General features: G+C 37.8%; 1 non-coding gene across 1 annotated transcript; it reads left to right on the top strand.

Moving 5' to 3' along the window:
* Nucleotides 1-7,975: 7,975 nt before the first annotated feature.
* Nucleotides 7,976-8,081, top strand: LOC141597898 (small nucleolar RNA R71). Its single transcript, XR_012523109.1, has one exon. It is a non-coding gene; the product is annotated as a small nucleolar RNA R71 (small nucleolar RNA).
* Nucleotides 8,082-22,028: the final 13,947 nt, after the last annotated feature.

Genomic DNA, 22,028 nt, shown 5'->3' with positions numbered 1-22,028 from the left:
ATTAAAGGGTAACTTAGAAGCGTGCACTCAACTAAGTCGGTGTTATAATTAAATTGCTATGAGTATAGAATCTCACAAATAAGTCATCTAACCTATTCACTACATCGTCACAATTCTACTATAGATCCCCTAGTCCCAACATGAATGAATTTAGCTACTCATGCTATTAATGTTGTCAAGATTAGTAATAATGAAATAACTAATGATAAACATGTTGAAACAATGATAATAATGCATAAACAAATTAGGGTAGAAGTTATGACAAGAGAAACAAGTAATTAAAGCAAATAAAAGATGGAATTAAGATTAAGAGAAGAAAGAGATTACAATCGCTAGAATTCCGGCGTAAAGAACGACAAGATCCAAGCTAAATAACCCAAGAGTAAAGTTTACAGTAGAAAAGTTTAGGGAAAAGTTTAAGCAGTAAAGAGTAAATTCAGATGATAAAACGTACTTAATGACCTAATTATTGGAGCTTAAATAGAAAATAACGAGTCCATTAACTAAAATAAGCAACACGGGTTGATTAAGGCCCGTGAAAACCAATTACCTCTCGATCGAGTAGTTTGAGACAACTCGATCGAGGACTTCAGCATATAAAACGCTCGATCGAGTAGAAATGTTACTCGATCGAGGAAACCTGATATCCAGCATTTCGATCGAGTACAATAAAGTACTCGATCGACCTCCTCAACGTATAAAAGCACTCGATCGACCAGAAATGTTACTCGATCGAGTGTTCTTCTTCGAAAACGGCTTCAACTCGTAGCCGACTGCTTCGTAGACCATTCCTTCACGCATCCCATTGCAGTATCTCGCTCTGAAATCCACGTCTCCTCAAAATGCATGCAAAACAGGACGAAAAAGGGTACGATTCCACTACTTTCAGGTTCATTCCTACAAAACAGACAAAACGAACCAAAGTAGCCATTTCGGGGCATAATGCAATATAAAACAGTACAAAAGTGCATGGAAATACGTGCAAAAATAGACTAAAAAGACTATATAAAATGCACGTATCAAATCTCCCCAAACCGAACCTTTACTCGTCCTCGAGAAAACTAAATGCAAACTAATGGAACGGAAATAAAAACTCAGAGCAAGCTATAACTTGTCTACTTGAACCAATTTAATGCAACCGAAATCAACAGTTACAGCTACAGCAGTCAATACGCAAACGAGTTATAAGTTGTTCAGAAATAAAGCTGACCTATCGGCCTTGCAAGACCAACAAAATCGGACAGTCACGTGGTCACTCTTCTCTCATGAAGCAAAGGGTGAATTACATATATAAAAGAGAGAAAGAGAATCAGTCACTCACCTAAACTGCGACCTACATAGCATGCATGCAACAAAAATGAAAGACGATTCGAGTACTAATGCACACATTCCAACCAACAATGTCTGTCACAGCCGAGGGCTTACAAATAATATAGGAATAGTGAGGCTCAGGTGGGAAAAGGCAAAATAAATTATGGAAATGTGGAGGTAAAAGCGTCAAGCTAGTTCCTAAACAGAACCATATAAGACCGTCTGAATCTCAACTGACTAAGAAATAAACACAAGTGCCCTTCATTTGGCACACAACTCACCATCCAAAATACATTATCTCCTCAAAAATATAGAATAAAATGGAGGAGTGAGACCGTCACAAGATAACAATAAGCACAAACGGTCTCGTAATTCAACCAGCTCAAATTTTTTTGATTTTTCTTTTCTCTGGTTTTCACTGCATCCCGTGAACTTTGATTTTTTTATCATTTTTTTTCTTTTTCTTCACATTCACGTATTTCCCTTTTTTTTTTCATTTCAATTTCATTTTTTTCCTCAACCTCCCTTCTTTCATTTTCACCAACTCCAACAATATACACACGGGCCAAACCGCAGACGGAAAAACGTACCACAGAAGACAAACTAAACTAGCTTGACTAGGCAGGCTCAGTTTTGGATGTAGCTAATGGGTCAAAAAAGGCTAAATTTGGCTTAAGTGGAGCTAAATGGGTGAAAAATGTAAGAAAAGGGAAAATTTGCAAGCACCTCCCTGCATGTGACACCGACCACAAACCCGAATGTATGCATTTGACAAGAAATCGAATGTCATAAATGTGCAAAAATGATAAACATGCTATGCAAGGAGTACTACTCTCAATTCCTATGTAAACCGGTCATGAATGTCACCGGTTATAAGGGTCTAAAACTCAGAATTTATGGAGTAGTTTGCCAATTTATCAGGTCAAGTCTAAACAGTCAGCTAAATTTGAACAAAAACTCGTAGATTATGCGTAAGACTCCCGTCAATGAAAGTGCAAGGCTCAAGTAAAATGACAAGTTAGAGTGCAATATCATCACGGAAATCAACCGTTCCGACTCAACCTATATGAAAAAATAAACGTGAATATTTTATTAATTTTTTTGAATTTTCTAATTTTTTTGGATTTTTTGAATTTTAAGGAATAAATAAATACAATGCAAGCTGAAAATAGAAACGTGAATGCAAAACAAATGCAGATGCAGACTCAAAGGATGCAATACCCTCCCCGAACCAAAACGGACAACGCCCTCGTTGTTCTCCAGCATACACCAGTAGATATATACAGCGGAACGGGAATATACAACCAATAAAAAATGAAAAACAATAAAATAAAAAGGAGACAAAAGAAAATAAAAGAGCGAGAATGAACATACAAAACACGAACTTCCCCAAACCAGCCAGAAAAATGGGGAAGTGAGTAGTCCAGTAGCTACTCGTCAGCCTTCTGTGTCACATCCTCCACCGTCTCTGTGTAGTCCGGGTCCACCTCCTGCTCTCTCCTCCTCCTCTGCTCAGCCTAAGCTCTCACTGCCGCCGCTGCTGGGTCCTCCTCCTCCTCATCACTACTAGTAGACTCATGGTACCCCTCAGCTGGGTACCGGTAGAAGGACCGGTGTGCCCAACCCTCTGGAATGGGACGTCGTCGCCTCATGTGATACTCGTATAAAGGAAACATAGCAAGAGCCATGTCCATCTCCATACGAGCCTGTCTCTCTACAAGCTCAAGCAATAAACTGTCATGACGTCCTTGGTCTATGACCGTGGACGCCACAAAGGGTGGAGGACGTACAAAATTACCCGAAAAAACCGGCTATGCCTGTGTCTGGTCGGGCGTAGGAGTAGGAGTAGGGATCGGGGTAGGAATGGCCGTGGAAGTCTGGCCACCCGTGGAAGGTGTGGATCCCTCTCCGGTCTCAGGTCTACGCCGCTTCCTAGAAGCGGCTAAAGTAGGAGGTGGTCGGAGTGGTAGATGGTACTCGGGTAACAGTGGTGGTAGAATGCCCTGTGCAACAGTGGGTAAAGGGACGAGACGAGGAAGGGTGGTGCAAGGAAGGTCATCGGACAAGGAACCGCTAATCTTCCAAGTCCGGTAGTCTGAAGTCAGCCAAGTCATGGAAAACATAGATGCTAGGTCCAGGAATCTATCTCCCCGTATGTAAGGTAAGTCACGAGAGAAGGCAGGGATGAGAGAATGGGCAAGGAAAGTGGCTATGCCACCGCAGACAATGGTGCCCATGGCCTTCTCTCCCTGAGTCTGAAAGTACTGGACGGTCAGGTAAGCAATGTTGAGGGCAAAGGGGCCCTCGCTGTCAATGTTAAGGTACCTGCCCAGAATAGAAAGTTCGGTGTTAGTCACGTTGTTTGGCTCCTTTCGGCCAAAAATAGTAACGGGCGGGGGGAAGGTGGACCTGATCGAGCCGTCGCTCCACGTAGGTAGTCCCCGTGCCAAAGTACGCCAAAGTACGCCAAATCTGACGGATGACCTTCCTAGAGGCAACGGTGTCGCCCGTAAAGGAAAGGCCAAGTCTAGTACCAAACTCCTCCAAATTCAAAGAAAAAGTCCGGTTGAACAACCGGAAAGACACAGAAGCACAAGTAGGGGTAGCGTCGTGTGCCCCAGAGGAAAAGGTAAAGGAGCTGAAAAACTCAAGGGTTATCTCCTTGAAGGTGTAGGCACTCATGGTCACAAGCCCAGCCATCCCCGTACCCCTCAAAATCTCACACACCGGCTCATAAAAACCAAGCCTCTCAAGTGACGAACGGCACAAGAAACGAGTAGGGAGAAAGTCACAGTCAACTAAACGATAAAATCTAGTACGATGAATACTGTTAATAAAAATTACCTTGGGGTGCGCGGGGTGCGAGTCGAGGGTGTCGTCCCCTCGGCCAGCAGCGGGTGTAGCTCGTGCACGACCCTGACCTCTAGAACCAGAAGTAGAAGACCGTCCTCCGACGGTGCGAGGTACTAGAGCTGCCTGGAAAGCAGCTGTGACTGCGGGTGACCACGCAGCAGGGGTGGTCACTGTACCAGAGGTACTAGCTGTAGCTGCAATAGAAGAAGCAGCAAAGACCGACACAGAGGAAGAACAGCTAGCAGCAGTACTAGCTGTAGTGGCTGTGACGGAAGTAGAAGCTAAGACGAAGCTAGCGGTAGTGCTAGCAGCAGCAACACCGGTACTAGCAGCAGTAACAAGGAAAACAAGAGTAGCAGCTGTCGTACTAACAGGTGTGGAAACGGTGGTAGCAGTAGGGACCACCGTCACAGTCAAGGACGGACTGACAGTCGAACTGGAAGAGGGCATTGAGCTACTGTCCATCCTAATCAAGTAAGGAAGGGGAAACGATAATTAATTATCAATGAAACAGCCAGAAATCCCCAAACAGTCAAATTTTTCGACCAAGCAAACCCTAATTCCCAATTTTACCTCAGAAATTCGAAGTAAACAGATAATTAGCGATAAGGTAAACGGAAACAATCATCAAGTGGAGCAATTACAACATAAAATCCCAATTTCAGTCAAAATTTTCGACTAGCATAAACCCTAAATCGCAAATTACCTCAATAATTCGAAAGAAAAGCAATTAAATAACAATGAGGCAATGGGAATACTTACTTGATAAGAAGAAACCTACAAAGAAGCAATTAATCGACAAAGAATGATGCAAATTAGGCGATTTTCGAACCAAAAACCGCAAACCCTATAAACCCAAATTGACCGTGAAAACAAGCCAATTCAAGGGGCAAATTATAGGGCAAATGTCGGGTTAATTGCAAGGAGTAATTTTTAGGTGTTGGATTTGGTAGTGGGCAATAAAAATGGAGGATTTGGGAGGATGTTATCGCAAATAGAGGTTGACAGTGAAGAAGGAAAGGAAATAAGCAAAAAAGAAGGGAGTTTAGAAGACACTTCCTGCGTGTAAAACTCATTTTCACTCGATCGAGTGTTTGGAAATCACTCGATCGAGGAGTTTCAGCTTCAGTCCACTCGATCGAGTAAAACCCAACTCGATCGAGAACTCCCTTAATTAGCCAATTCGATCGAGCAACTGCAAAGCTTTAGATCGACCCCTTTTTCTGCAATATCCTCTCGATTGAGTACAAAAAGTACTCGATCGAGTTCTTTTCCTCGTGTAAGTCCTCGAGATGCGTTAAAATTTCCCCAAACCTGCATAAAAACACTCGCAAACATATCCCGATATACCAAATCACAAAATAACAGTCTATAGTCTTTCTAACTACGCTTAAAATGTCTAAATTCTAATAGTCCTAATAAACGCAATAAAGAAATCTAACGGAAATTTAAAAATAGTTTTTACAAATTGTTACACGGGGCATTCTCCGCTCACTTCTCAAGACAATTCAGTAGCCCCACTGAGGGCTTCTGACTGGAGGACGTCCCTTCAGCTTGATTGACTATCCTGTTCATTCTCCACGAGCTTGAAATTGAACCAATAGGAGGAGAATAGTTGACGTCTACATACGCACGAACTTTTCTTGTCCCTTTTTCCTTCTCACCAGCTTTGGCGTGTCACCCCTAATTTGATTGACTTTAATTGTACAATGACCTTTGACATCTCCAGTATCTTTTTCATCTGTACCTGCAGCAAGGAAAACAGACGAATTCTCCTCCTTTTTGCTCTCAATCTGAGGCGGAGGGGTCACAATAGTAGCGCACAATTCCAAATTTTCATCTGGAGTGTCAATAGGAGGGTCAGTAGAGGAAAGGGCATTGCAAGGTTGAGCTTGCATGGGAGCCCTTCGAGACGATGACTGATGGAAAATTAATTCCTCGTCTCCTACCTGAAAAGTTAGTGTCTTGCCCCCAACATCTATCACTGCATGGGTAGTGAATAAAAATGACCTCCCTAAAATAATAGGGGTATGAGTATCCTCGGGAATATCAAGCACTACAAAGTCAACGGGAATAAAGAATCTCCCGATCTTAACAGGTATGTCCTCAATGACACCTAACGGCCGTGATATGCTACGGTCGGCCATCCGTACAGTCATATTCGTGCAATTAAATTTAGTCAAACCAAGTCTCTTGGCAAGAGACAGAGGTAAGACGCTCACGCTAGCACCAAGATCGCATAGCGCATTATCAATCAAATGGGTACCTATGTGGTATGAAATCGAGAAACTGCCTGGGTCTGACTGTTTAGGAGGTAACTTATTTTGAACTAGGGCAGTCCCTACCTCGGTCAAAGCTACCGTCTCATGATCATTAATGTGCCTCTTACGTGTTAAAATTTCTTTCATAAATTTAAGATAAGAGGGTACCTGTGTCAGCAACTCGGCGAATGGAACAGTGACCTGCAAGCTTTTCAGGAGCTCGGCAAATTTACCGAACTGTTGATTGGCCTTCGTGTTCTGTAATCGCCTCGGGAAGGGCACGGTAATAGGTATCTCGAGCCCTTTGTTTCTCTCTTCCAAAGTCTCGGCTGGTTCAAGCTCTTTATCCCTTGATCGAGACTTTTTGCCTCTCGATCGAGTCTTTCCAGATGAGATTTCACTCGATCGAGCACTAACAGGCTCTCGATCGAGGTCTTCAATAAGCACAGTGTCCGATCGAGCAAAATTGCCACTCGATCGAACAGTTTCCTCAGCAATATCACTCGATCGAGTGGTTTGGACTTCTCGATCGAGCTGTTCATTATCCAGTTCACTCGATCGAGCAATATTTTCACTCGATCAAGTCCTTTCTTCATAAGTTTTTCTCGATCGACCCCTTAAAACCAGTCGATCGAGTATCTTCTTCGTGGTCAGCTCATTTTCAGCAACGGGTGACTGTTCTTCAGCATTAACATCCTTCCTCGGGTCTGAAATTGACAGATTAGATCCTTCATATGAACGACCGCTCCTTAAATTGATTAAATTCACCGTCTGGTGTGTATTTTTCTCAGATTGAGGCGGCAAATGACCCTGTTTCCTCACGGATTGATTGGCGGCGAGTTGAGCAACTTGAGTTTCAAGTGACTTTATGGATGCGTCTTTCGGTTGGTCACTTAACTGCCATTGCTTTGTCAACGATTGTAGCATTAACTTTAACTCTCCTAGCTCACTCACCCCACTTGAAGATGATGCTCCTCGATTCGGCGGAGGAAAGGAAACAGGCTTTTGGAAGCTTTGTTGAGCTTTGTGAGGAGGGACATATGGCTGTTGTTGCTGTGGTGGGGGGAGTGGGATTAATAACATTTTGGCTTGTCAACCTCAAATTGGGATGGACTGCCCCTTGGTTGTTGTAATAAGAACCTGCTCCTTGCCTATATTGCTGAAAGGCAAGGACTTGTTCCTTCTCTGTAAGACAGTCAATAGCAGTATGACCGTCATTGCTTCCACACCTCTCACATGTTACAGTTTCCTGTCTAGTCAACAGATGAACCGTCTGTTGATCTCCAGCATTTTGCAGCTCCAATCGATCAAACCTAGCATTCATGGCTTCCAGATGAGCCACAACTGCCTTATCAACCACATGAACTGTCCTAATACCGTCTCGTGGGTTCCCATATTCAGCACAATGGGTCGCCATCTCCTCAATAATGCCCCATCCCTTATCATCATCAATATTTTTCTGAAATCTTCCATTGGATGAGGCATCCATAATAGCTCTATGGTCATCATACAACCCATTATAAAATTGGTAGCACGAGAACCATGGATCAAAACCATGATGAGGAAGAGACCTCACCAACTTCTTAAACCGGCACCAAGCTTCATAAAAAGTTTCATCATGCGCCTGTTTAAAGCTTGTAATCTTACCCCTCAGCTGATTAGTATGTTGTGGAGGGAAGTACCTTTTGTAGAATGCGAGTGCAAGAGTCTCCCAATTGGTAATCCCAGCAGCTTCACAGTCAAGATCAGTCAACCACTCATGGGCTGAATCAGTCAGAGAAAATGGAAAAAGCACTTCCTTTATCTTGTCTTGAGTTACTCCCTTTGTAGCGGGAATAGTAGAACAGTAATCAGTGAAGATCTCCATATGCTTCCTCGGGTCTTCACCCGCCAGAGCCCTATACAGGTTCCTCTCCACCAGATTAATGTAGGACGGTCGGATATCAAAAGTGTTACCGTCCTCAGTCTGGAGGTTGAAACCCTTGGGAATAGAAGATGCTTTAGGCTCCGAATAACTTGCAATATTCGGCATCTTTACTGGTTGGCTAGCAGAAATAAGAATGTCTTCTTCTAAAGACTGATCTTCTGCAAATAGAAAATGTTGTAGCTCGGACTCGAAAGTACTCAAGTCTTCCTTTCGAAGTTCTCTTTGCAGACGGAGTCTATGTTAGAATTCATTAATCTCATTAATTTACACATTCATATATGAATCAATTTATTTGGTCATAAAATAAATACAAGATCTTATGCATGCAAACTTAATATAAGGAGATGGAAAAATCAATTTCTCACCATCTTATTTTCGGCCATTTGGCCACCAACAAGATCTCCTTCTTGTTAGTTCTTGAGCTTTCCAACAATGGATGAACAAGGTTCAAATTAGAACCTCACCCAAAAGCATATACCCAAGGAATACCCTTAATAACCAATATTATTATGATCTAGTAACAATATTAGTCTTACTTAAAAATGACATAAAATATTAATTTGTTCTCTCTTATTTCAGTCAAGAGAGAAGAGATTTGTGAGATTTATTTCTCTAAGTATTTCCACAAATTGTAGAGAGTATTTGATTTTCTTACACTAGAAAAATAGAATTGTAAAGATGTGAATAATAAAAGAAAAGCCCTTGTCTTTTCTATGTAGAAAACCGGTTGGAGGGAGAGGAGTGAGCCAATGCATGAGCTTCACATTCTACCCAAGACCAACTAGGCATGCAAGGCTAAGAGTAGGTTATAATCATTGTGTGTTCTCTTATTAAAATAATCAACACAATTTATCCACTAATACTCCCTCCAATTTTTCGGTACATATACATAAAATGGAAGATCCATTTTATTTTGTCATTTGTCAATTTTGTCATGTGTCACATGTTACATGACATGTTACACCATAATGTATTTTTAACATGATAAAAATCAACATATTAATAAAATATGTCACATACAAAATTTAACTAGTAATTCTTGATTACTTGTACGAAAATGGTTTATCAAATTATAAATTACAACAACTTGTATTTATAATAAATTATTCATTCTGTTTCAATTGTTTCGCAAACAATAATTTTAACTAAGTAATAAAACAATTCGATTACTTAGACCGTATCTAATTTATTCGAATTATAATAAGACACGTTAATTTTACTCACAAATCATCCGACAATTTTAAGCAATTTAATTAACTCGTATCGACATACGATTAATTAAATAATCAATTAAGAGTATTTCCCTATAGGTATGACCTAAGGGGATCAACTGATCACCACCGTCGCACGACTGTAATGTCAAACTCTAGTCAGCCAATCATTACCGATATGTGTGGACCAGTTGACTGTAAAATATTACATCCCACATGTATTCTTAAAATGAGATTTAAACATGTGATCATCATGATCGATAGTTGTGATCGCATTATTCTCGGAGGACACTTATTCTAACAATCTCCCACTTGTCCTCGACAAGTGTGCGTCACCAATTCTTTTGTCCTATTACTATCTCCCACTCAATGCAAGGTGTCTTTCAGGTCGTACTTGCAAGTGATCATATCGAGAGTGGTTTCCTCGATCTGGAGAATAACTGATTGACCGGAGTTATCTACCATAGATACCTTCCGAGCGTGGCCACGCATTTCCAGTTTATTACTCCTCGAGTGGCCCTGAGAAATTGTTTTAACCCTGATAAGGGGGTGGACAATTCTTATCGCAATATTCCCTTCGACTAGCCACAACCATCATAACCCAAAATATGCCCATTTGACCCCATTTACGAAGGTCGTAGTAACATAAATCAAAGTTAATCTGAAACTGTGCCACCTTAGGTGAACAGTCTTTAGTCCAAAGAATCGACTCATTAGAATACTATAATAGCTCTCGCCATGACCAGGCTGTATAAATTTGCCAGAACTTTATAAGCGGTCATAAGGCCCGGCAAAGTGTTCCTTAAAGTCTGCCTATGTGATCGACTAGTCATCTCATATGACTCTATGACACTTGAACTTGCCATCAATCGCATCACACTCTAGTCACTTCGAGACGTCACCTCATACAAGTGACTATGGGCAAATACCATGTTAATCCGAGTTCACTTTAACGGGGTTCAATATTGTCTCTACAACCCGTTTGGATATAACAAAGTATAAAAGGAGTTTTTAGATTTAAAAAAAAAAAAAAAAACTCGAACGACAAATGTGATTATCACATATGAATAGTCAATATCTGATTACTACTTCATAATTTTATAATCCATTTTCATCTTATATGTAGTTGTTCATCTCAATGCAATTAAAATGACATATGACATGACTCATCATGTAAAGCCTATGAGAAGGCTTTGGTTAGTAGGTTTTATCAACTTCTTGTACCTTAGTTATCCTTACTACATAGTTGTTTTCCTTTCTGATGTATACTTTTGCATTACAAAACTTTCTGAGTACATGTCTAGATCCAATCTAGACATAAGCTCTCTAGTCATAAAATAGCTCCCACTGTTTTCACAGTGTGCGGGACTCTTCCTTCTTGCACATCTCATGACTGCAAGTGTACTCAATTTCCATTGTAACTATCTCTCATCATTCTTTATTGCCTAGAACGATTCTATTAAATCTATTTCTTAAATAACATAGCCACAATGGTTCCTTGACCATCTTCACGTGTTTTGAATATGGTCTTATCTGAAACCTTTCGCAGTCTCAATTGTCATTTGTGTAACACCCTTACACAAATTAGTCAATTACATCAAAACACTTAACTTTACATCCTTAATGCTTCCTTAAGCACTTAAGAATAATCTATATGGCTACTTGGCAACTATTACTTAAATTCGATTTTGAAACAATTCATCATACTCAAAGCATATGAAGTGTTATACATCATTACTTATTTAATTGATCCGGCAGCGGAAGCAAATGGAATCAATCAAATATGTTCAACTCGATTGAACTAATCATGAATCTTATCAACATAAAACTTCTTATTTGGCGCTAATATCATGTGGATTTATCTCCATAAATCCAAATATTATAGATGTATTATATTTCTCCTAGTCTTAAATCATTCCCAATGATCAATATGTCATCCACATATTAGACTAAGTAAAATTTCCGTAACTCCCACTAAACCCCAAACTTCTCGACTTATCGAGAAAAGTTTTATAACATGATCAAAACATTGATTCCAACTCATTGATGTCCTACTTAAGACCCTCTCTTAAGTTTCACATTATCTTAGGATTGCAAGAATCTACAAAACTCAAGACATGTATTGAATACATTCCTTCTAATTGAAGAAGTGGGTTTTAGATTCACTCGCTATATATCTCATAATGAAACACAATCCCGAAGAAGATCCAAATAGACTTAAGCATTTCAACTAGTGTGAAACCATTTGCAACCAATCAAGCTTTGATATCTAACAATTCACAATTCACTTGGAATTTATTTCGGATTTTCATGGCTCTAAGCCTGGTATTGAGTTGTGACTTAAACACTCTCATGTAAGTCATATATTCATTACTTTTCAGAAGTAACTTGAATCAAACAATTTCTTTGTAAGTTTTAAGCTCTTTACTTTCTTAAAAGTAACATGAATTCATCATCTTCAACAAGTGATGAATTTATCCTCCTAGGTTTCGAAGAAACAACGTCATGTAGCCAAGAAAATACAGTTTCTTTTGACATACAAATTTGACACAATTCTTTTGTGGCTCCTTGAAATAAGAAAATACAGTTTCTTGCGACATACAAATTTGACACAATTCTTTTGTGGCTCCTTGAATATTTTCCCCCACTATGTCTTCTAGAAATAAACTTGTATTCTAGAAAGACAGCTTTACGAGCCACAATCCTGTTGAAAAAATGAGCATTTGTTTCTTGTGTAAACTTACAAACATGGTACCCTACCATTTCATATCTCATATGATTCGTTTTAGATTTAGTGGAAAAATAATTTAGACAAAATGATAAAATCCCCAAAAAGATCAAGTAACTTAAAGTAATTTGATTGAAGTCCAAACCATATCGAATAGCGTTTGATTTCTTTATCCAACCACACATTATTCCATAATGCGTGCAAGAGAGATTAATTTGTGATACTATATCACATTTCCTTTGGCTTATATCAAAGTCTTCACTTTGATAATCCCATCACGACTAAATCGTGATTCCTGGAACTCTTTGAACTTCTTCAAAGATTTCTCTATTTACCTTATTAAGTGAACACATTAGTATCAACTTAAATTGTTGGTAAAAGAAAATGATCAACCTATTCTGGATCAATGATTTACATTCTCTATCTCCTTTTCAACCAAAAAGCACGAGATATCTTGCTTTGAATACAAGATACGCATATACCATAAGATTAACAATCTAATGGTTTCAAGAGTACTTGATAACTCCTTGCGTTCATCATTCCAGAATTTAAGGTTTAGTCTTGGGTTACCAATTTGAGTCTTGCATCATCTACATGATATATCATTCTAGTTTGGTTTAGAATATACTCACCTTGATAATGGGCTAGCCATACATCAAATCATGGTGTATAGTGTCACAAAAGTGAAACCTCTTTTGTATCTTAACAAGTATATATTCTTATTTAGAGTTTATGCACTTAATAGTCACAATTAAGTACAACTTTAAACACAAAAACTAGATTGAGTACACAATGACTCTATCTCTCAACATCATTGTTGCTAGTCGTCATATTCTAATCATCCTATGTATCAAATACAATGATGAAAACCACCACCGGTTTTCAATATTGACGAAGTAGTATTAGCAAAATTTATATTAATCAAATAAACATTTAAAGAAGATGGTCCCATTAGATGTCCCACAACTAACTTGCTGATTCTTCAATAATTTGGGGTAGTGTCCTTTCTAGCGTCCAACAATTAAGACAATGGAAACTTTATTGGTCGGGATTGATAGGTTTAGTATCGTTATTCTCAATAACTTAACTTTTACCATTACCTTGTATCAATTCCATTCTAATTTTACTTCTTGGCACCTCGTCCTTTTCTTAACGGTTAAGAGAATGCTCCCACTCATTTCAATGAGTCTTTGCTTAGAGAAGCAAAATTGAATTTCATGAAGACTACTTTTCATTCGTTCGTTTAGTCTTAAAACTTTCATTGAAGTGGTTGCGGTATTTTGGTCAATTTTGATTTCCAACAAATCTAGTTACCAAAATGATTTAACGTTTCAAAGTACTTAACTCAATTAAGCATATGAGAAACAATTTATTGTAAGTAGATATGTTAGTCAAGAATCAAAAACCCTTTTGATCACAAATAACTTTTATCTATACTCTTCACAAGAGATCCTTTCAATGGATAATATGAGGTTTTTAGAAGAAAATTCAAATTTTGTCTTTCGTTACGATGTTTTAATGGAGATTTGAACTAAAATCGAAATGATATCGTATAATTTGAGGTAAAGAAATAGAAAAATATGATAACAGAATAATGAAAAACAAAACATTTATCGTTATAATAATACTTGTAAACAAGTAAAGCATTTACATAGTGACCTCTACCCAACTATGATAAATGATTCCAAGATCCAAATTCATATTAACTTGGGCACAGTGTAGCCGATTCATCCCTTATCAATATAACTCGGTGGATTAACTTTTTAATCGATTCTACTTTTAGAACTCTTGGTCGATAAAATTACATTAATATTTATGTTTAGCCCAAAACACATCCGGCTATGGTCGAGAATACTTTTGTTGAGTTCAACCCAAATTTCGAATAAATGTGTCCATGATCCAAATCCACATCAACTTGGGCACGGTGTAGCCGATTCATCCCTTATCAACATGAATTCGGTGGATAAACATTTGACACCCACTTCCCCTACGTAACAAGGTTTGTACCCCGGTGTGGCCGAGCGCACTCCCTCACGAAATAGGTTTTCATGGTTTCTACTCTTTGGTAAGGCTAAGTCTCAATTGTTTATTTTAGCGAGAGGTCATGTCAATTTATTATCTATCGCGTTTTAAGTGAACTAAAGCGGTGAACTATGATAATTGTAATTGACACGGTCGATAAACTTGATTTAAAATGCATGTTTAGTTATGGCGATTTAGCGATGCATGCAACATATAAATAAAATGCAAAGCATAAATATAAAGTCATAGTATGGCCTTCCTAAAATAGAAAATATAATTAACTATTACAAATTCGGAAACCAACTCCTTTGGTCCCTTGAACTTCGGTCTTGGCACGCACTTCAAGGCAACACTTTCTTTGATGGACCGCCTTCTCGAATGGCACCGTTTTCAAGGAACTCCGGAATAATTAAATTACAAAATGAATTAAATAATTTCCTATTATACATTTGTAATTAAAAATAAAAATAAATCTATTAAATTACAAAACAGTGATACGAGATCACAATAATTACAACCGGATCGATATTCCCATACATTTCGGGTAATACCAATTAAAAACTAAGGCCATACTAAGTAAAATTATATAATTCAAAAATTACATAAAAATTAAAATATGACAATCATAAATAAAATGCAGCATTATAATATGTATGAACATGCTAAATTTTATGCTAAATCGCCTTTTAAGAGCCAATATCATATATTTATCGGTTTTTATGGATTTGCGTGATTATAACTTGTTAAAATCACAATAATTACATAAATTCATATTTATGTACAAGTTAATTACCCTAACTATCTTAGGACTCAAAACTTAGTCTCCACTAACATTTTGACAATAATTAAACTTGATTTCTTAATATTGTTCATAAATGGACCCAAAAGTACAAAATTATGCTATAAACTTCAAATTAAATTATAAAAATTTCAAATAATTTCGAAATTTGAAATTTAAACTCATGAACATTCTGGAAAAATACCATAACACTCATAATGTTAAAAACTTAGGTTAAAAATTTCGAAAATTTATCGAGGAAAAACAATGTTGCGGTTTATCGGTTTTAACAAATATGACCATTAAAATATGAGAAAATTTGTTTTCATCAACTTTTCACTTTTAGATCTGAACTATATGATAAAATGCAACATGTGACATTTTTCTCTAGTCATGAAGTATGTTTTAGCATTATTACTAATTATAGTCCTTATTTATGTGATTTTTCATCAAAAATTCATAAATCATGCAAACAGACTTTACTATAGCCAAATATTTTACATACATCTTGTAAAATTGCATGTGAAAACATACTAAATTTTCAAGACAAGATTCGAAATATAGCTCATATTAACCTATTTACCCATTTAAATACGATTTTAACTCATAAAATTCATATTTCGAGCAAAAAAACTTATTTTAACATGAAAATTTACAGGCCATCAGTATGTATTACATCTGAAAACATATCCAAAAACAATTGGAAAATTCAAAGTTTAGCTATTTTTCGTCCAAAAATGACATTTTTATCATAAAAATCACATTTTAATGCCAATAATATATAAAATGAACAATAAAATCCATAAATAAACCAAAATGTCCTAAAAATCACTTAGGACCAGAAAATTTTAACATGCAAAGTTATTTTTAGGTTTATCTTCATAAATCCAAATTAATTAGTTTTGTATGTTAATCTTATAACTTGGAAAAACCATAAACCGATTTGCATGCAAACAACCTAATGCTCATGATACCGCTTGTTAGAATTCATTAATCTCATTAATTTACATATTCACATATGAATCAATTTATTTGGTCATAAAATAAATACAAGATCTTATGCATGCAAACTTAATATAAGGAGATGGAAAAATCAATTTCTCACCATCTTATTTTCGGCCATTTGGGCACCAACAAGATCTCCTTCATGTTAGTTCTTGAGCTTTCCAACAATGGATGAACAAGTTTCAAATTAGAACCTCTCCCAAAAGCATATACCCAAGGAATACCCTTAATAACCAATATTATTATGATCTAGTAACAATATTAGTCTTACTTAAAAATGACACAAAATATTAATTTGTTCTCTCTTATTTCGGTCAAGAGAGAAGAGATTTGTGAGATTTTATTTCTCTAAGTATTTCCACAAATTGTAGAGAGTATTTGATTTTCTTACACTAGAAAAATAGAATTGTAAAGATGTGAATAATAAAAGAAAAGCCCTTGTCTTTTCTATGTAGAAAACCGGTTGGAGGGAGAGGAGTGAGCCAATGCATGAGCTTCACATTCTACCCAAGACCAACTAGGCATGCAAGGCTAAGAGTAGGTTATAATCATTGTGTTTTCTCTTATTAAAATAATCAATACAATTTATCCACTAATACTCCCTCCAATTTTTCGGCACATATACGTAAAATGGAAGATCCATTTTATTTTGTCATTTGTCAATTTTGTCATGTGTCACATGTTACATGACATGTTACAGCATAATGTATTTTTAACATATTAAAAATCAACATATTAATAAAACATGTCACATACAAAATTTAACTAGTAATTCTTGATTACTTGTACCAAAATGGTTTATCAAATTATAAATTACAACAAGTTGTATTTATAATAAATTATTCATTCTGTTTCAATTGTTTCGTAAACAATAATTTTATCTAAGTAATAAAACAATTCGATTACTTAGACCGTATCTAATTTAATCGAATTATAATAAGACACGTTAATTTTACTCACAAATCATCCATCAATTTTAAGCAATTTAATTAACTTGTATCGGCATACGATTAATTAAATAATCAATTAAGAGTATTTCCCTATAGGTATGACCTAAGGGGATCAACTGATCACCACCGTCGCACGACAGTAAGGTCAAACTCTAGTCAGCCAATCATTACCGATATGTGTGGACCAGTTGACTGTAAAATATTACATCCCACATGTATTCTTAAAATGAGATTTAAACATGTGATCATCATGATCGACAGTTGTGATCGCATTATTGTCGGAGGACACTTATTCCAACAGTCTATCCCTGAATAGTCTCTCTGGCTCAGGATTAGCCGTAACTAACTCTGACCTGTTCGACCTGGGCATACTCAACACTGAAAGAGATTAATGAGAACTGTCTCAAGGAATAAAAATTCCCTGAGACGGATAAAAATAAACGAAAACATAAACAGAGAGGGTTGTTGCATCCCCGACAACGGCGCCAAAATTTGATAGGCTAGTCGTATACCTACCAAAAATAAACCAACTGGCACTAACTATATAGCTAGGGAAGTCGGGTAGATCTCCACAAGGAGGCAAGATATCTGTAAAAGGTCCGTCTATTTGGTCACAAATGGGGGGTTGTAATTTGGTTTCTAAACTAATTAGACTTAAGGAAAGAGAAGCAAGGAAAGAGCAGTAAAGGCAAGAAAATATAATAAAGATGATCAATAAAGAGGGAACATGTCCGGATTTCGGTTCACTACGGTAGTCTAATGACTCAACTGCAAATAGTCTAGATGATTTACTGTGAGACGGATACTGGAAAGGTCCTTCCGGTCCACTTTCTATCCTAGATTTCCACTAACTTAACTTCCGTCCTCATTAGGATAGTCTACTGTTCATAGCAGGTCTATTTAGTCCAATCTTCCAACCCAGGATTTGTAGATACCTCATTCCTGCACGTCCCGCAAACCACCCGGTGATGATTGGGCCGCATGGTTGGTACGCGGAACGATTTGTGACAGTTCGTAAGTTTATCATCAAGTGATCACTCAAACCCTTGTGTCTACCTCTTAATTGTCATATACGTGCCGATACGGTCGTTTTGGCATTAATTAGAGTACATTTGGAGTCTGGGTCAAAAACCGTCTTCATTTTCTAAAACCGAGTCAGAATGTTCTGGAATGTTCCGGATATTTCTATTCCATATTTTGCAATCTTTTGATCTTTGGCAAAGTATTTACCGTAATATTGACACAAAATATTAAGGAAAACAAGATTAATCCGTTACTCCATAACCAAAACACGGAAATCTTTCTTCCGCATGAGGAAACCACTTGAGAAAGGACGCAGCAAGTGCTGCGCCTCTTCCAAGAGACGCAGCAAGTGCTGCGCCTCTTCCAAGAGACGCAGCAAGTGATGCGCCTCTTCCAAGAGACGCAGTGCTTGCTGCGCCTCTTCTCTAGTCCTTTTCTGCGTATTTTTCGTATCTTTTCATATCTTTTCGAGATTCACTTCCAAAGTTTCTCCGAAAACCCTAATTTCCTTCCGTGATTAGAATAAATAGAGACCTTCGGTCTCACATATTTCTCACGCGAGTGTCCGCCCTTTTCTTCTCCCTTTGGATTCTAGACCACGTTCTTACTTTCTGGCGTCTACGTGCTTGAACATTCGACAACGTAAGCTCAGATCCTTCTGAGTACTAGCCTCATTTTGCATGACCTACCAATTTGACCAACTCCACAATAATCAGCAATAATCAACTTTATTCGTTTTCCTCTTACGAGGGCACTTTCGTCTACATTCGCGTCGAGCATCACTAAACGTTAACTTAGTTCATCTCGTTTCGTCAAGCATGTAAGTCTGAGGGTGTATAATCCTTCTTTTAATTATTGTTCTTTGTTTTTGTAATCATATTGTAAGATTTATGTCGAAAATATGTATAAAACCGATTTGTAAAACCATGTTTTAAAATCCTTTTTTACGGATTATCAGAAGACAACCGTCGAGAAAGGACGCAGCAACTACTGCGCCTCCTCGAAGGGACGCAATACCTGCTGTGCCTCTTTCTGAGGCTGTCGATGTTCCTGCTTCCTTTCTTCTTCCTTCGTCTTTTGTTAATTCGTTTCTTTTTCTTTTGTTTTCGTTTGTTCTTTGATTCTTCGATATAACGATTTAAGCGTAATAATCCTAACATGTAATATATTATTCATCATCATTAGTATTTAATTCATCTTTTAAATCCCGACTTAAATGCCAAGTAATTCATATTTGCGGGTTTTCGTCATTAAAATCAAATTCGGATTTTAGAGGTTCGATTCATCCATATTGAGTCTCTGGAATTCGTCATTGATATATTTCTCGCCTTTTGTTTATCATATTCATCATTAATTCGTCTCTAATAAGTTGTTTAGCCTAATTAATTTGTTTAGTTTATTCAATTCATTAATCAACCTTTTATTTAGTAATTAACTCGTATTAATTAGCCTTCATTCATGTTTTATTGCTTTCATCACCTCATCGCATGTAAATAATATGTTAATCACTTCCATCCGAGTCAAATATTATTAATGCATCATTAAATTCACCAACGAATATTAACAATTTGTAATTCCGGCTTCACAGCCAGAACTGAGCCAAGGAACGAACGCAGCAACTGTTGCGCCTCTTCCAAGGGACGCAGCTCTGCTGCACCTATTCCTATTCCCGGCTGATTTCTGTCCCTGAACTCCCGTTTTTGCTTTGACTTAGTTTAGATTACGTATTTAATTAACTATTATTCGTATTATCGCCCTAATTCCTGTTTGTTTATTTATTTATTCTTTCTCAAATTATCCGTTTTAAATGTATTTTCGACATAAATCATTAATCCAATGTAATTATTGTAATTTTTCTTTATTGTATTATTATTGTATTTCTTTTGTTGTATTGCTTGTATGTTTTCACATGTAATCAATTTTAAATCCCTACCTCGACATCAATTTCATGTTAAACTACGTGTTTACCGACTTAGTATTAATTCTCACATGCTAGGATTAATTTATTGGATGTTGCATTGCATGCATATAATCGACAACATATCGAGTATAGACAATTTCCCTAATCAATAGTAGAGGCCGCTATTGAGACGGGCGGGATTAGGTGTTCGATCAAAAGAGCTTCCTAATACATACCCTCACCCCTTACTCCAGATCTCTGTGAACATCCGTGTTCATTGGCATCCACGAGAGTCATTCTAGACATAGAATGCTAAGCGTAACGAGTTCTTGGTGTTCATGTCACTACTTTGTATCATGACATGGCACGAGGTATTCGAACGGTTTCCAGTTTTCCACAATAAATTGGTGGCAACTCCACAAATGCAAACGCTTGTTTTCCCAAGCACCCCCGTGGGCCCGGGTCTACAGTTTGGCGACTCCGCTGGGGATAATACACTTACGTGTAGCCAAAAGGGTGAAACTTGAACAAGGTTAGGGAATAGTTTGTACAAGATAATTGTCGGTTTTCATAACTCGGTCTTCCTAGATCGTTTCATTCGGCCTTCCTAGGCCCAACCCAACCCATTCGACCAATCGTCCCGTCTAAACGCTCCTAATTCTTATTTTGGCCTAAGGATGGATAGCGATTGACGTCATCCATACCATGGTACTTACTCTTGTTTGTATCAAGGACTTTCACTACTTGAGGAAATGGACTAGGAATCGGCCTTACTCTTGTTTGGTACGAGTCTCTCCACAGACTTCGAGTTTGATTGTTCGGTATGGCAACCCACCCTTTAAACCAAAACCCTTTTAAATGCACTCAGCATCCCGTTATAATGCTTGTATAATGTTTGTACCATATGTGATCACCATTTCTAAAACAAACCATGACGATTTCAAAATCCTTTTCAAAAAGTTAACAATTTCGAAACTTGGGCCTAATTTTAGCGCAAAGTCAGTCGAAACTCTGTCCAATTGTCGAGTCAAAATCCGGGCTTTAAAGTCCATTTCAAAACCTCACATCGAGTCCACTCCTACAACTACACTAAAGTTGACTAGGACAAACATTTTCCAAACTTTGTCATTTCCTCAAAACTCACTTGACACAAGTGGCACACTCCCACTTCATAAGTCAAAACATTTCTTCTCGAGTAAGTGTGCTAGAATGGTCGATCGTGTTTTGATTCGTCGTCGATCTCTTATTCAGTTTCCAAGATGCCTGAAACAAGCGACGCGAACTTCAATCAACTCCAGAATGGTAATGATCAAATCCTAACCGCGCTAGCTCGTCTCCAAGTTACTCAAGACCAAGTGTATGATCGCCTTGACACAATTGAGGGCCGAATATATGCCATAGAAACGAGGATGCCTCCTCGAGAAAGTGAAGTGGCTGATGAATTTGTGAACAACTTCGGGGAAAAAAACCCTCCCATAGGTATGACTGCAGCTGAGAAACGACTCCAATACTTGGAGGAACAATTGATGTATCTCAAAGGGGATGACATTTATAGGGAGAACAATCGCAAATATGAGGCCGTGAGTTCCAAGTTGCCAACCAACTTCAACATGACGGATATCCCTAAATTCAAGGGGCATGAAAACCCTTTGAACCATATCCGTGCAGTCAAGGATTACATGTCTATCAAAGGCATTAAACCCGAGATGTTCTTAAGGATCTTTCCTTCATCTCTTGACACCATCCCAAAACAATGGTTCTATTCGCTAGAGCATAAGAAAATCGCCACTTGGGATGATGCCGCAATCGAGTTTGCCAAACAATATGCGGATAATGCTGAAATCCAAGTCAACATGCGCACTTTAGAGGTTCTTACCCAAAATGACAAAGAAGGGTTCACCGACTTCTTAAGTCGGTGGAGGAAGACTAGTACTCAACTTTTTGAACGTCCGGATGAAGCTACCCTCGTGGAGAAATTCGTGGACAACCTAAAACCCATCTATGCAAATCATTTGAGGTATCAAAACATTAAGAACTTCAAAGATTTAACCATACCAGG

This window comes from Silene latifolia, chromosome 8, assembly GCF_048544455.1.
Source record: "Silene latifolia isolate original U9 population chromosome 8, ASM4854445v1, whole genome shotgun sequence".
Taxonomy (NCBI): Eukaryota; Viridiplantae; Streptophyta; class Magnoliopsida; order Caryophyllales; family Caryophyllaceae; genus Silene; species Silene latifolia.
The sequence above is the reverse complement of the archived record's forward strand: the minus strand, read 5'-3'. Positions and strand labels throughout refer to the sequence as shown.